Source organism: Taudactylus pleione, unplaced genomic scaffold, assembly GCF_031769625.1.
Source record: "Taudactylus pleione unplaced genomic scaffold, aTauple2 ptg000380l, whole genome shotgun sequence".
Lineage (NCBI taxonomy): Eukaryota > Metazoa > Chordata > Amphibia > Anura > Myobatrachidae > Taudactylus > Taudactylus pleione.
In genome coordinates, this window is record NW_028284781.1 from 1,054,541 (window position 1) to 1,071,282 (window position 16,742).

The following is a 16,742-nucleotide window of genomic DNA, read 5'->3' on the forward strand; positions in this document are numbered from 1 at the left end:
TATAACCCTTTCACTGTGTACCGTAGTGTTAAAAATTAAAAAAAATAAATGTGACACATTGAAAAGTTGACTCTCCACGTCCATAATACCGTATGTGGTGTAAAATCCTAATCTGCTACATTTACACATTTATAATTTATTATTGTACTGTATATGCTTTGTATAAAATGAATTACAACTTGTTTATGTTGTGTTGTTTAAAGGAGAAATGAACTTTGCAGGTTTTTTTCTCTAACTTAATCAACGAATATATGTTGATAACAATGTAGGAGCTCTTCAGTATCGATTTTCTTGTGCTTTCTTTTACATTTATATAGTGATTGATCACTGGAGATTTTTATGGGAAGTCATCTACAATGTGTTATTTGACCTGCCAAATCTAATGTATCAACTTATTAACCCTCACCTGCTGTGGGGATGCCTTTGTGATCCCCTCTCTGCAGCCGCTCCCACATTGACAGAGCGCAGGAGAATTAATCATACTTACATGGGAGACGGCAGACAAAGAGCATTGAGGTCAGAAAAGCCATTACAAAATGACTAGATAGTTGGATCTTTTAAAGAGCAGATGTTTCAAACGAGAAGTCATTTATAAGGGGAAAAATGGTATTCGCTTGATGATAGTGTTGACTCTCTGAAAGGTCACTATTATTTCTTCATTTTATTTTTCAAGTGTGTTTCTGACAATAATTTTAAGTTGCTGCTTTTCTTTAGTTTTTTTTTTTTTAACAAACTTTTACGTCCTAGTGGTTTCCTACTACAGGCATAGGACCTGTGATCATGAAATCCAAAAAGTTTTAAACCAGAAAGAAAAAAATATTATATATATATAAAACAGTTTCTGCTGCTTAGTAATGTCATACACTCGGTCAGTGTTAAGAGTGCTGATAAACTATTCAATGAAAAGAGAGACACCAGGAACACTGGGGACGGCTAAGGGCATCATTCACTGAATTCACTGCAATAGTTTGCTTCTGGTATGTATTAACTCCCGAGGTTGGCACGTGTGCAGCGGGGGCCCCCAAACACCCTACATCTTACCTTGTGCCAGCAAGCGTGTCCCTCTTCCTCCATGACGCCATTTTCCCAGTGACATTCGTAAAGATGGCGCATGAGCAAAAGAGAGCAAAGTCTCTGGCAAAGTCTTTCGTTTGCTTTCACATCGAGGTGAAATCTCCCCACAGATTTCACTGGGAAGATGGCGCTACGGATGAGGGACACGCTTGCCGGCATAAGGTAAGTGTACCATGGGTGCAGGGTGTGCTGTGCGGGGCCCCCATTATAAATACGTCTGTGGTCTGCTTTATCTGTAGATCAGCTGGTAGCTTGTTTCAAATACTGGCATCTATAGTTGGGTACACACTGTGCTATTCTCAGCCTGACATGGCTATATGTGTTAGACAGGGCCGTTACTTGTGTAGTGTGTATGCAGAACCCATCAGAATGACTGCCAATATTTAGTGTGTGCTGTATAGCATGTGCTATGTCAGTCCCATTATTTTGGTATCGTTCAGATAGTGCAGTGTGTACAGACTCTGGCCAGATGTCTGCTAATTACTTAGCATAACCCTGCAGCAGGGACGGGCAGACTTTTCATCTACTCTAAAGGCCGAATATCTTTTGTGATCTACCAAGTAGGGGCGTGGCCTCGTGGCATGGAGCGCAGGAACTTTCCCACCAAAATCGGTATGGTTGGGAGGTATGCTTTTTAGGGCTCTGAGCCAATGAAACATAAACTAACAGGATATACCAGGTTAGTAGTGCAATCAATAAACCGATGCCCACAGTATGAGAAATAAATATGCTGCAGATAGAGACTGGAAGTAAACTTATTGTTAGTCATTGCTGTATGCAACAAGGTGTTATTCACACAAGTGGTAATGAATTGAACAGTGAACTGATAGCTCTCTCGCCCCACTCTTAGTCCACACAGTATGAATATCCAGATCATGATCCCCGGAACCCCTCACTATGTAGCTCAGAGGCGCTGTGTCTCAGCGTAGCTGTAGTTATAGGTGCAGAGACGCTGTCTAGCATTGTACGTGCTGTGGACAGACTGTTTCCTGATGCAGTGTGGAGCTGCAGGAAGTGGTGGAGAGGATCACGGTTCTTGAAACGACAACGGCCTGCTGCAGGTCAGCCTCAGCCATTAAGAATCAGCCTGATTTTTAGTGGCTATTGCTGTCACATGTGACAGCTGACAAGGACAGCCACGGCTTCAGAGCAGCAAGCCAATAGGAATCAGCCTAATTCTTATTGGCTGCTGCTGGCAGTTGTTGGACGCCATCGCAATCTACCAATCGAGTGTCTGCGGGCGACCGGATGATCATGATTGACACTTTGGCCACTCTTGCCTTATGGAGATGAGACGATTTGGAATTTAAAGGATTGTTTAGAACTAAATAATTATTGGGTAGTGTGTACGGTGAATATTGGCCATTTTCGGGATTGTTTTGTTTGGTATGAATCGGTCTATTCATTTGCATCGTTCGGCAAAATCTTATAGTGTTAACCCAGCTTAAGATCAGCTCAAATCTGTAGGTATAAACCACAGTGATTTGGCACTTCCACACCCTGTGCTGGTTCCCTACCTCCAACACATGTGATGTCATGATGTAATGTAACGAAGAGGGGGCCAGGAGATGGTAACCGAGTTCGGGCTTGTCCTAAAGATGTGCAGTGCACATCTCCAAGCTGCATGGTGCCATTCTAGGCATCCCACAAGCAGGATAACTGTGCCACTGGGACAGAATGGTTCTGTCCCCTAAGTCCTGGCCTGGGCTGCAGCAGCACACACCTCTCACGGCACTGATTTGGCCAGTGATAAAGAACAGATGCAGTTCACTGTAAGTATTAAGAATTACCTGGGAATAACCTCAAGAACTGCAGTCATAGAATATCTGTGGTAGCCACAGTGATAGACAAAGCAATGGACTAAAACCAAGTCAACCTGAAAGTGTATAACTGGAGATATTCTCAAAGCCAGTATAACACTCAACCCATTTTTTTCATTCCTTTTAAATTGCATTTCTATAGCTGACAACCAAAAACTAAAATGAATGCCTCCAACTGCCCTACTAATGACCACCATCACCTGTGCTGATAACCGCTGGGGCTTTCCAGGCCTGAGTAATAAGTATCTAGGACCCAAGAGATTGCAGCTCTGCCTGCAGACCCATTATAATAGAGAGGGACATCCATGTGATCTTTGTTCGTTATAGCTGAAAAGGTATGGAATGGATAAATACGATAACCACAAAAAACTACTCAACAAAGACTATGCACCATTTACTGATAATAATAATACTGTATTTGCTGCTTGCACACTGCAATATCACATTTCCACACATCATCTGATCTTCATACTTCTCCATTCCATGCATAATTCCAGAAAGTTTGACCTTTGTTAGGGGGTGAACTGTTTTGGCATTGGCCTTCTGTATTCTCTTCATATTAATGATCTATTTCATGTCCCCTAAACCATAAGTACAATGTGAAGGTTCCGTATCATGTTTTTTCTGCAAACTCGCATAATTTTTTTTTTTTTGTTTAAACTTTAAACATCATTTCCCTTTGTGCTACCGATTACTGCTGTGATTTCTGCTATGTTGAAAATTTAGTTACAAAAATGTCCTTCACTTACATACACATTACTGGGCGCAAAGCAATTAACTACTCCGCAGAAAGCCTGTCACTTTTTCCGTGTATATAGTCAGCCCCTTCATGTTATAAATGTTAAATTATATTTGACATTTAATTTAAAGCCCACGCTGCCTTAATTCAAAAAAAAGAAAAAGCTCTGTTCATAGTAAAGAAGCACCACGTCCCCTCATTATAGTCACAGCAGCCCTCCGAGTCACACTCCGGGCTCTTCATCTGTATTTTCTCTGCTTAGGATTCTGAATGCGAAAATCGGTATTAATATAAATAATGTTATTAACTGCTTTGCCTGCAGCATATTTTAGTTATCTTGGTTTAGGTTAGACCTAATGCTGGTATTAGCCATGGTAATGTTGACATTAGTAAAGGTGCATAAAATATTTAATACTGATAGGATACTATCCACATGTCTGGATGGAAGATTGGAGAACAGAGAAATCATCAGTCTGATAAAGAGACCTTTTGTTATTAGGAACCCTGATCTCTGTATATTATTCGGGGACTGTCACATCCTTGCAGCAGTCATCTTGGACAAATGAACAAATGATGAAAATCAATCATCATTCATAGCGTAGTTTATATTATAGCTTTGATTATTTATTACCAGTTATTTATATAGAGCACACATACAGTAAGTCCTGACGCAGAGATGTACGCTAACCCGATGGTTAGCATACATCTCCGATGTCAAGGGGTCTGTGCATGTGTAGAACTGGTCTTGCGATCTCGCTGACAGTCTACCCTGTGAGCGGGGCATGTCTGGCTACCATTTTGGGGTGACTAGGCCAGGGTCTGCGTCGATGGAAGCAGAGGGCCTGATTCAGAAGCGCTCGCAAGTGGCCATTCGTTCGTAGTCAGACGATGTTGTCCAACCACGCATGTAACAGTGCGCATGTGCGTACGTCTGATTGCGGTCATTTTTCAGTCGATCGCAGACACAGCGAACAGGAAGTGACATGTCAAATGTGATTGACAGAACTGCCCGTTTTGGGGTGGTGACGGGGGTGGAGATGGAAAAACGCAGGCGTGTCGAGGCGTTTTTTGGGCGTACATAAATTATCTTATGCGAGCGCCAAATGTGAACTGAACAAGTGATACGTCACTGTCTCATACAATTTCCATTAAGACTGCTCGCTCAGCTTGTGGTCTGGTATAGTCTACCGCAATGACGATGGTCTCTTCGTACTTGCCTGGGCTCATCGATGGTGTAGCGATTTATCAATTGAGGCAACAAGAACAATCATCTTTTAATTGCAAAACTGCTTGTAAGGTGTTTAGCAAATAGACCTTTTTTAGGAGCTAAAAACCGAATGCAGGTGAACTACTCAGCTGCTAATTTCTGGGTCATACAATCAATTAGCTAACAAATGGTTTTTTTGGGGCGGGCTTTCAAAAAAAATATTTGTAAGTGTTTCTTTTTTAGGGAAACAATATTGTACGCATGTTTGTTTTTTTTCATAATTTTTTGGGGGACAAGAAGCCAATCGTCCTTTTGTTTTTTGCTAAGTGTTAATTAAAACTCATAAATTGTTTTTAACCCTTGTTTTTTTTTAAAAAATTAAATGTTTCTATTTCCATTGTATTGTTTCTAAGTTTGTTTGAGGGATTACCTTTTAACCAGTTTTGGAATAAATCAACAATAGAATTTTGCCGATTTTGATCATAATTTTATTAAATGATTGTGTCCATTTTTGTTATTTTTTTTTTATTTTTTCCATAAACATATTTATTTTAAGGTAAAAAATTTTCAAAATGATTTGGGCCACACACACACAAAATAAGTGGCATTTGAACTAAAAAAAAATAAAAACAATTCACAAGAAAGGAGAGGGAGGTTGTTGTCATGAAGGAATATGGGGCAAACACAGAGATGGATTGTGGGGTAATTAGCCAGTGCTGTCATCGCCTTTTAGGCCATTTGGCCGGGGGTTGGAGGGAGCCGGAACGGGGCCGGGAGCTCCTTCGGCTGGCCTGATCAGAGGCAGATGTTGTGGCCTCTGGACTAGGCATAGGGCTAGGCACATTTGAGGGATGGCTGTTGTTGTGCCAGATGTGGAGGGTCCTGATGTTCCGGCAGGAAGGGAGGCCGGCTCCAACATGTGCTGGCGAACGAACTGCTCCAGGGCATTTGCAATTCTCACGTTGGCCACAGTATTTTCCGCCAGGGCATTTGCAATTCTCACGTTGGCCGCAGTATTTTCCTCCAGGGCGTCCGCCACCCGTAGCAGATTGGCGTCCATCCTCATTAGAATCTCGGTGTGCTGATCCGTTTTAACATTGAGATCAGTGAGGAGGGCCACTGCCTGCGAGGGGGAATGCCTTGGACTGTCTGTCACACGGTCCCCAGCCGGATCTACTGCTTCCTCCCCTGCAGAGCCAGCAGAAAATCCGCGGCCAAAGCTCACCTCTGGAGCAGACTCATCCGCCTGTGTCTCTGTGAGAAAAAAGAGAAAAGAGTAAAATTATAATCTAGATATTTTCAAAAACACATTTCTGAGTTGTTAACATTACAACATTTACCTGGGGCAACATGAGGAGCCTCAAAGTCTGGCATGTCGGTGTCCATGTTCGACACGCCAAACACCTCCTCATCCTGCACACACCCCTGTGCCAGCTCCTCCAAATCCGTGAGCTCAAGTGACACAGGGGTGGGACCCCCACCTGTCCCCCCTGCATGCCTAGCCCTATCAGCCAGTTTTGTTTCAGCCGATATTTGAAGTCGCTCCATCTGTTGGTTGAAAAGTTGGCATTATTACTGCAGTATTTGGACCTGTAAACACTTTTTAGTAAAATGTAGTTTTTACGTACCGGCGTTTGACCTCCCGGGTTGAACGTTCAAACTCACCCACCCCATTGACAGTACTGGCTATGTCGTCCCACAGTTTCCATCTCTGGGTTGCACCCATATTCCTTGGTGCCTGTGCCAGGTTGTTGTTGCACATTTGCACCAAAACCGCCATCTCCTTCCTTGTGAATTGTGGCTGCCTTTTTTTTTTGGCCCTAGTTTGCCTACTAGGCCCAGCAGCCTCTTCCATGGCATCCTCCACACCTTTTTTTTAAATGGTTTAAAATTTTTTAATGTAAAATGTTTCAAAATGTAATGTTAAACATAAGCATTTTCCCTTAAAAAAGCAAATACTTACATGGTGCCTCTTGGCTAGTACTTTGCTGCTCTGTACTCATTGTGTTTTTTCTCAATGCAGCAGACCAATTTACGCCTTCAGTGACGTTTTTATACATGCGTCAGCATTATTCGACCACATCATTCATTGTGCGCTCCTATTGTCCGTCCTTAATTTGAGCGGGAAAATGTAGACTATTTATGGCTTGGTGTGACTCCATTCGAGGTGGCATTTTTTGATTGTTGGAGGTATTTCATTGTAGAGTGTTTTGTTGTTTGGTTGGTGGAACGTGAAGGAGTTTTTTTTTTTTTTTTGAAGGAGGGTTTTTTTTTATTACTTTCTTTGTTTAAGTTAGCATTTTTGCATATTTTTATTTGCTATTTTTATTTATATTTTTGAGTAAGTATTTCAATAAATCCCATAAACATATATTAATAAATTGTGGAAAAATTTTTATATATATATTTTTTTTAAAGTTATTTTGGCTGGAACCCAAGTGACCTTTTATAACTTTTTGATATTTGTCTGTTTTTGGTAAGTGTTTTTGGTTTTATTAATTAACAAATTAGATGTGTTGGTCTTAGCATATGTTTCGCTAAGTAATGTGTGCTTGTTCTGTGTAAAATCATGTCTTAACTCTAAATGTAGCGTACAATTTTGCGAACTAATGTGTGTTTGTTCTGTGTAAAATCATGTCTTAACTCTAAATGTAGCGTACTATTTTGCGAACTAATGTGTGCTCCCTTCTCTAAATTTTAGAAAACTATATTTGGTTTAATTCCTAGTTTATAAAATTAATCATAAAAATATTTTCTACTTTTGAAATGTAGGTGGATTTTCACATGACACGACCCAGGCCTGTAAGAATCTTTGGTTTTCTTTGAAAAGATAAGTATATTTTTCTTAACACATTTGTCTAAAACAATAACTACCTGGCTTAACATTTCAGGTTTATGTTGGTCGTATTATATTGGCCATGGTTCCAGAACCCGACCAACCTCAACTTCGTCCCAGGCGTAGGCCTCGTAGGCGTGCAAGGCCCCAGATATATAGAACACGTGTCACCCTTTTTGGAATGCCAGATGATGAGGTGTTAAGGCGCTACCGTCTGCCGCCAAAAATCATCATAGACCCTCTCTCATTAATAGAGAGTGATCTTGAACAGCAAATTGACAGTCCTACAGCAATACCACCACTTACGCAATTAATGTCGGTGTTACATTTTTGTGCCTCAGGTTGGTCGGAGGTCAGTATGTGGGGGGGCCATACGCGATCAAATTGTTGCAAGATTTTTTTAGGTAATTATTTCCACAAATTAATTTAATTGACACAATGTAGACATGTAATATTTTAATGTACACTTTTAACTTTTTGTTTTTGTTTGTTTTTGTGTTGATCAGGTAGTATGCATGGATTTTTATGGTCATTTTAGGGAATAAAACAAATGACTTTATGTGGACACATTGGATATAACTTCGGGAAAAATGATTTCTTCTCCTCATTTGTGGATTCATGTTGGCATGCTACTTCTTCAAACAGTTCCTGATTTTTTATTTTTTGCGGGGGATTTTGGTGTTGTTTGGACTTTTGTGTGTGTTTTCAATGTGTGAATTTATTTTGTCAATTCACTTGGTGTTTATTATTTGTGTGCAATAAATTAATTTTTTTCGTTAACCAACCATTTCCTTCGTAAATTACAACCAAGTGTAACCTGTTCAAAAAAATGCAAACTTGCTTAATGCCTAATACTGTAATTTCTTAATTTCTAAACTTTTGTACCCTGCTTTGTTGCTAAAAACAAACACCAAAGGTATTATGGTGAATCAGTATATTTTCAATTCTAGGCCTAAGCAGGTAGCTTTAATTTTTACATTACCCCAAAAAATAATTATTCGATTTTTTACGTTAATTCTACAAACCTATTGGTATTGTTATGTGTTTAATGTGCAAGCTTACATACTTACTTGACCTTTCTACAAACAAATTTACATCACTTAAAAACACAGGGACAAATAGTAGACTTATGTAAGGTTCAACAATCTAAGATTTACAGACAAGGAATGAGACTTAAATAATTCAAAATAACCTTTCTTTTTTATTTTTTTATTTTTGGTAACGAAAAAAACTTAGTGGCGCAGGATCGCCAAAAGGTGGTCCAATGCCACCAGCATGGCAATGACATGGCCCCGGAGATCAAGCAATCCGGCAGCAATTGCCTCGTTACGCCTCTGGTCCTCTGTGGGGAAAAAAAATGTGCGGCTTACTAAAATGACACCTTCATTTAGATTTTAAAAACCCACAAAAAATTCTGACTATACAAAAAACAAACATTAGTTACAAAAACATGTCCAAAAAAAAAGGAATGCAAAATGAAAAGATTTAAAACAAATAAGGGCCCAAAAAGAAGAAATAACAAAAAAAAACCATATGTATTAAACCTAAGCAAAACTACGACATTTGTTGGTACCGTAAACAAGAAAGACACAAGTGTGAGTGTTTGGACAGGTGTCATATGTGTAAGGGGAAAACATCCTTGACATTGTTTCACAAAGATATATATAAAAAACATTTGAACTACTTTACTATTTTGAACTGCACAGGCAAAAGGACAACATCAACCAAAATAAAAAATTATAAAAAAAAAACAGTTTAAAATGTAAACATACCGGTCACACTGCTGACTGGGCCTGGTGCCCCGAATTCCTCCTCATCTGAGGTGGGCCAGTGGCTCATGGAAGGAGGAGGGGTAATGTTTGACGAAGTGGAGGGTGAGGAAAAGAGAGGGGGGAGGGATGGTAATGTGAGGAGAGGGACGGGACTGAGGGACGGCAAGGTCTGGGGTGGAGGGGGAATTTGGGGAAGAGTGGGCAGGGGATGTTTGGGTGGGAGTGGGGGATAGGGGACGAGCCACATGTCGGCGCCGTCTGACTCTCCGCTCTGCCCCTAAATGATGGAGAAAAACATTTCTAATTACAAATTACCTATTTTGTTTTTTTTTTTGCAAAAAAAAACAAAACAAAACAACAAGGCTATACTGTAAACATGCACACGCAGGTATGAGAAAAAAAATGATTTAAAAAAAAACAGTGTTATACTGTAAACATGCACACGAAGGTATGAGAGAAAAAGAAAAAAACAAACAAAAAAAAATATATAAACATACACAGAAACACTTACTTTGCCCAATCCGGCGACGCAAAAGGGCCAGCAGACGTGGGGATCTGCGCCTCAGATCCGACCACCTGCATTCCAGCTGTCCGATATTTCGGCGAGGTCCGCGTAGGCCCTCCGCTTGCGGAGATTGGTGATGGGGGCAGATGGTTTGTAATGCGCTCGTCCATCACCTCAGTGAGGATCATTAGTTCGCGCCTACAGAAAGCGTTGGCTCTCATGATGGCAATGATTTTTTTTACACAAAACAGTTTTAATAAAGGTCCTAGAAAAAATTTGATTGGCTAATGTACTTTGTAAATTAACAGGAACCATTCTATTGGTTATTGTATGAGTCATGTGACCTACACCCTCACAAATATAATGTGAGTTATCAATGCTTGATGCAGTGACATGCGTAAGCTAATTTAAATATAAAAATGTAACTAGTAAAATCTGCCTATAAAAAAACCGCAAAAGATTAGTAGCATTCAAACAAACTTTTAATTTAGAAAAACCATCCCCTTGGTCAAACCGTATGTATTTTGCGGAAGAAATTACACACACTGACAAGAATAAAGTTTATTGACATTGAAAAAAAAACCAGGATTGCAAACATGTGAATAACAATTAAGGTAATTAATATAGTGATTGCCATTAATCGATTCAAGTATGTTTGCAGAATGAAATAGCAGGCAATCGAAAACTGACAGGGCCACTTCCGGAATTGACTTGTGCGAGCGCTCCCTGCAACCTAAGAGCAGACGGACGCTTGCTATTTTGAACGTTCGCTAGCTAGAGGAGGGGTTGGGAGAATATGGGGCGGAAGGCTAGCTACGAGCGAACATACGAACGAGCGCTTGCATTTAAATATTTCCGCTCGTACGGCGGACGAGCGATCGGCCACTTGCGTCCGGGTCTGAATCAGGCCCAGATTTCCTGGCCTCGCAAGTGACCAGGCACCGGTCAGGCTGAAGGAAGCTTTGGCTTATGCAGCCTGGCCAAAGGAGAAACCATTGCGGCCATCAGTCTCAATGGTTGCCATGGCGATCTCAGGCAACGTCTACGGACGCTGCACTCGGAATGAAAATGCAATACAGGAGGTGCCTATTGCCTATAGACACCTCCTGCTGCATTTGCAATTTTTTGGACGGTATAGCACAGCTGTTTCTCTGTGGCTGTGCAATACTTGTCAATCTCTGAATTAGGCCCATATTCCGCAGTGCTTTACAGAGAATACTTGGCCATATGCACAGTCCCCAGTGGAACTTACAATCTATACTCCTTACCACATATAGGGGTCTAGCCATCATCACTTAAGGGCAGGCTTGCCGACTTCTGGCTGCCCCTTCCGGGAGGGAGCAGCCAGATCGGCATGACAGGGGGCGTGGCCAGCTCAAGGAGGCGGGGCTGGCCAGGCTGTGAGTATTTGTGGGTGGGGCGGAGCCATGCGATCGTGTAATTTTGGCCCCGCCACTGCTACACAATGCAGATATTACAGGGATTGTGAAGCAGGGGGCGGGCCAAAATGATGCGATTCAGTGTGAATCGCGTCACCGCCCCCCGCTGCGGGAGATTCAGAGGCAATTGCAGGGGGGGGGATAGGAGGGGTGGGCGGCAGCCAGGAGGATTGCCTGCCTTTCTGGGAGGTCGGGAGCAGCACCTGATTTTCGGGAGGCTCCCGACCAAATCGGGAGGGTAGACAAGTATGCTTGAGGGTGGTTCCAGGGGCGTAACTAGGTATTTGAAGGCCCATAGCAAAAGTACAACCCAATGGGGAAAAATGTATATAACACATGTAACAAGGAAGACGTGCCCCCTCAGCTCTGGGCCCCATAGCATAATAGCAGCTGCACCCCTTGCACCTATGGTAGTAACGTCCATGGGTGGTTCAATGGCTGATACAGTATATCTATCATTGTGTATGCAGCTTTACAAGTGCCACCGGGGAATGGACAGCAGTGGAGAGACGCTTCACGCTGCAGCAGCATGCAGCGGTGGGGAGAACATTTAAAAATATATTTTTCTAATTTAAATATTACGAGGCACTTACCACAGCTGTAATCAGTGCTGCGCATACCCCACTTCTGTAAATGGAAGCAGCACACGTGCAGCATGCATAACAGCAGTGTTACAGTATGAGCAGGCAGGGAAAGGTATCTATTTTCCAAAAAGCCGTCATCGCAAAAATGACAGCTTTTCAGAAGAGATACTTATGGAGAGGAGTAATGATGAATTCCTCCAATAATTAGGTAGAGCTCCATGCAAGTTCTAAACCAAATTATCTCAAAATAAATTTATGTAATAATGATCACACTCCTGAATGATAAACAGTACTGAGGACCTGATTCAGACCTGTTCGCTAAGGCACGATCGCTTGCTGCCGGGCGACTGTTGCTCAGTGCGCATGCGTTTAATTCGCAGTACGCGTGCGCAAGCCAGTCTCATCGATGGGGAATCGTGCGCTCGTATCACACAGACTGCTTGCTACTTTGAGTGACAGATAGTGCCGTTTGTGGGTGGTAACAGGGGAAGGTGCTTGTGAACAGGGGAGTGGTGTTGCAGACGTAGGCGTCAGGCCGCCAAAACGCCGTTTAAAGTGCGTGCATAATTAGCAAAGTAGCGTCATTGTACACGTCACCTGCGTGTATTTCAGCCAGCACTGATCGCAGTGCTTGCGGCGGGGAAAGGCAACCCCAAGGGCTGCGAGCAGTTCCGATGGCTCTCGATGTTACCGATTAATCAAACAATTCCAGGAGATGACGTGTGTTGCGAGTGGAAAGGGGGCGTCTTTATACACTAGCGAGCATTTAATTTAAATATCCGGCCCCTTTTTGCCAGCGAGCGGCCGCATCTTGCGAGCAGGTCTGAATGAGCTCCTGAATGTAAACTTATATTTTCCTAGCACAGTCTCTGCTCTCGTTCAGTCTATTTTTGGTTTTGAAATAAAAACAATTCTTCCAAGAAGCAGTCACGAGAATGAAGCCAAGACCTACTTCCTTCTGATTGTTATTCTCTCTTCATCCCTTGCTGAATTCACCTTTTTACTGGCACGTGCACTTGTACATGTGTATGCATGCGTGTGTGTGTGTGTGTGTGTATGCATGTGTGTAGAGCCGCCAATTACACCAAGCTTTATAGAGAAAACTGTACAGTATACAAAAAACAAAGTACCACACAATAATCTTCTCCAATATACCATGATATGTATAAGAATGTATGGCCTAGCATGGTTTACTCTCAATATAGTCTATAAATTTAAAGTAAAAAACATATATACATATTTTTAATTTGCTTTGAATAATATAAGTGGATCCTGTAATTTTACTTACCCTGTTGAAGCAATATATAGTTTTCAAACTTTTAAATTCACAGTATTAGAGCTAATTTCTCTGTTAAAAAGTAAAATATTACTGTATATTCCAGTGGTTCCCAAACTGTGTACCGTGGCACCCTGGGGTGCCTTGGGACACTTGCAGGGGTGTCTTAAGTTGGTGATCCAGCACCAAATCAAATTATTTATGGTCAATGTAATGTAAATATGTGAACAAAAAGAAGTGCAAACCTGTCCCCCACCACATAACTGAACCTAAGGATGACAGGTCAGCACAATTTACCTCACTGTACTATTTTTCTGAATTTCTCAATAACAAACTTAAACTTAGGGGTGCCGTGAAAACAATTCTGATACTCTAGGGCGCCGTGGTTCAAAAAAGCTTGGGGACCACTGGGATATTCCATTGTAGATAACTGAAGCCCCTCCCATAGATTTAGGACAATTCCCTAATGGGGTCTGATACAGGACAAAAATCTGCAGCCATCTGAGTTGTTGTTACACTTATATACAGTATAGCTAATTGCTTTCTGCATTGTTCTTCAGATCTAGCGGGTTCTCTGATACCTGTAAGGAATCGGGGCTACCTGTTTCCTATATATTGCTTCTTTCAAGGAGGCAGCTGTGTTTTTTTTATGATGATATCTCTCCCTGTTATACAGGTTCAGCAGATCTCCTGTTCTCCTCTGTGGTGCTAAAAGTTGTCCTGTTTCTCATAAATAGGAAGGTTATAGAAATGGTCACTGGCAATACTGCTGCCTGCTTAAATAGACAGGTGGTAGCAGCAGGGTCGTAACTAGGGTAGTGCGACCAGTGCCATGGCACTGATAGAGCCAAAAGCACTCCAGGGCTTGCGGCAGCGAGACCCTACCGCAAGGGTCTCGTCGCAAGCCCGATGGTCGCGATGGTCTTGACCATCGCGACCATCATTTTGGCCGCTCGCTATAGCTGTGGGTGGTCACCCACAGCTATGCGAGCGGCCAGGAGGCTGCTCCAAAAAGTAGGAGGGACGGCCCTGATTCAGAGTGAGCGCTCTGTCAGAGCGTCCGGCCTCTGTTCGGGCCTGTCAAGTTTCTGTTTATTATCATTCTCACTTGTAGCTTCTTCCTCTTTTATTCCCAGCATCACCTGACCTCCCCTATCCCTTCCCTGGCCCTTCCCCATGAGGCCATGGCCCTTTTTGTGGGTATTTCGTCTTATGTCCCTATTTGAAAAATAGGGGGGGGGCGGGGGGCACCAATGCTCTTTCTGGCACAGGGCACCAAAAAGTCTAGTTACGGCTCTGGGTAGCAACATAGTAAAAAGGATGGATAATTAGATGCACCAGGAACCCAATAACTCTCAAGAACATCACACTGCCAATTAGTAATATATATACTGTATATATTTTAGCTTAACATAATGAACTTCACCCAAAACAAAATGTTATGTTATAGTTAGGGACAATGCTTTGACCTCTGTTTATTAAAAATTGCGATGCAGCCCCAAAAATGATCATATTGTTCATTTGGAATGTAATTTCGTAATGTAATTTACTAAGCAGCCATTGCTGAGACACAGACTCTGATAACAGCACAACCCAGCATTGAGTAAAAATATTACTTCCAGGTTCAGATGTAGGGGCCCATTTATCATTCAATATTTGAGGTAAAATCCCCGAAAACACACGTTTTCTGGGGTTTACCTCAAATACTAAGTATCCAACGGATGTATGAAGGAGGGTTCGCAGCAGGTATCTCCTTTCGGAGCCCGTCACCCTGCATGTGCCAGTTAATACATCCGGCCGCTCTGATAGCATTTTGCAATGTGATAATGGGAGGTACTGCATTCCCTGATCGCATTGCAAAATGCGATCATTAATAAATGGGCCCCTAAGCCACACAACTGTGCATGCGTGTTAGGGGGGCCTTCTGGTGATTCCGGCCACAAAGTGTTTCTTAAGGCTCATACACACTAGACGATGTGCTGTATGAATGATATTGATGAAAGATTTCCCTTGAACTTTCTGTAGTGCAGGATAAACGATATTGGGTATACACACTGATAGATATCTTTAAAGGTATCTTTCAGGGAAGTCATCCTGCCACATCTCTGAACAGGCAATTCTTGATGATATCGTCAGATTGGGCTGCATGTATGGACGACAAAAGACATCGTTAACAACACGTGGGAGTGCGCACCGTGGGTCATTCACTGCATTCACACTGAATGATATGAACGATACCTTAGACTCCCAGCAAAACAATTACACCGTTTGCAGATGGTACAAAACGCAGCTCCCAACCAGCCCCATTCCAGCCACAAAACACCCATTCTCTACTCCCTTCACTGGCTGCCTTTCAGATGGCGAATTACTTTCAATATCGGATTACTAACTTACAAAGCCCTACATGACCATGGCCCAAGGTACCTAAAGCAGCTTCTGATTCCTTACCATCCCACTCAATTACTGCGATCCGTTGACGAAGGACTATTAACAGTACCTAGAATCTCCCGAAATTCGTCTGGGGGTCGAGCTTTCAGTTTTGGGGCTCCAACCTTATGGAACTCACTATTCCGCACAGTTCGAGAGGCCTCTAATCTAGAATCCTTCAAAAATAGACTCAAGACTCACCTATTCACCCAAGCATCTCACTAATGTCCCTTTTGTATTTTGCACTGTAAAGGCAAATGTAAAGCACTTTGAGTCCTTTAGGAGAAAAGCGCTATATAAATAAAATTATTATTATTATTATTAACTATATATCGTTGAACGATATCGTTATCGTCCACATCGTTCAGAAAAATCGGCTAGTGTGTATGCAGCTTTATTCATAGGCAGACATCTGCCTGCCTGCGAATAAGAAGCAGTTTGCAGCCAGGATCATTGGTGCCAATCATCTGTGCTGATACAGCAGGATTTAGATGGGGGTACAAAGGTTGCATTCCATGGGTAGGGATGGCCGTCGGAAACCAATGGTTGGCAACCATCGGTCCCGATTCTATGAAAAAAAAAATTTCATTTGATGCCAGGTTTCCGACGGTTGAATGCTTGCTTCCTATGGAGTTTTCAGTGTTTAGTTAGGTAATTTTATCTGCGGATACTGCTTCAGCAAATGTAATGCTTCTAATGAGCATACACACTAAATAACCATCAATGGTTAAACCATCAAATGGGTACCTGGCATTGCCGACACTATTCGATGGCCATCTTGCGGTGACATCCTAGCCCTACCCCTCTGTCAGAATGCTACATTCTAGAGTTCAGACCACTTCTAGTTCCTCCTTTGACAATGATAATTCTGGTGGCTGCTCTTGAGTATAGAAAAAATGGGGAGGTGTTATCAGTGTCAGACTGGGGCATGAAGGGCCCACAGGTGGAATGTAATGGTAAGGTGGCGGGCACAAAGCTGAAGAGGTGAGGCCAGCCACCAAAAGTGCATAAGGAAAGAAGAAGAACTGGCATTTAACCCATTGCATTGTAGTTTGGTGCAATG

At 42.2% G+C, this 16,742-nt stretch overlaps 1 protein-coding gene across 1 annotated transcript in view; it reads right to left on the reverse strand.

Moving 5' to 3' along the window:
* Window positions 1-16,742, reverse strand: part of PTPRN2 (protein tyrosine phosphatase receptor type N2) — a 1,246,087-nt gene that overhangs the window by 316,491 nt on the left and 912,854 nt on the right. The window lies entirely within an intron of this gene.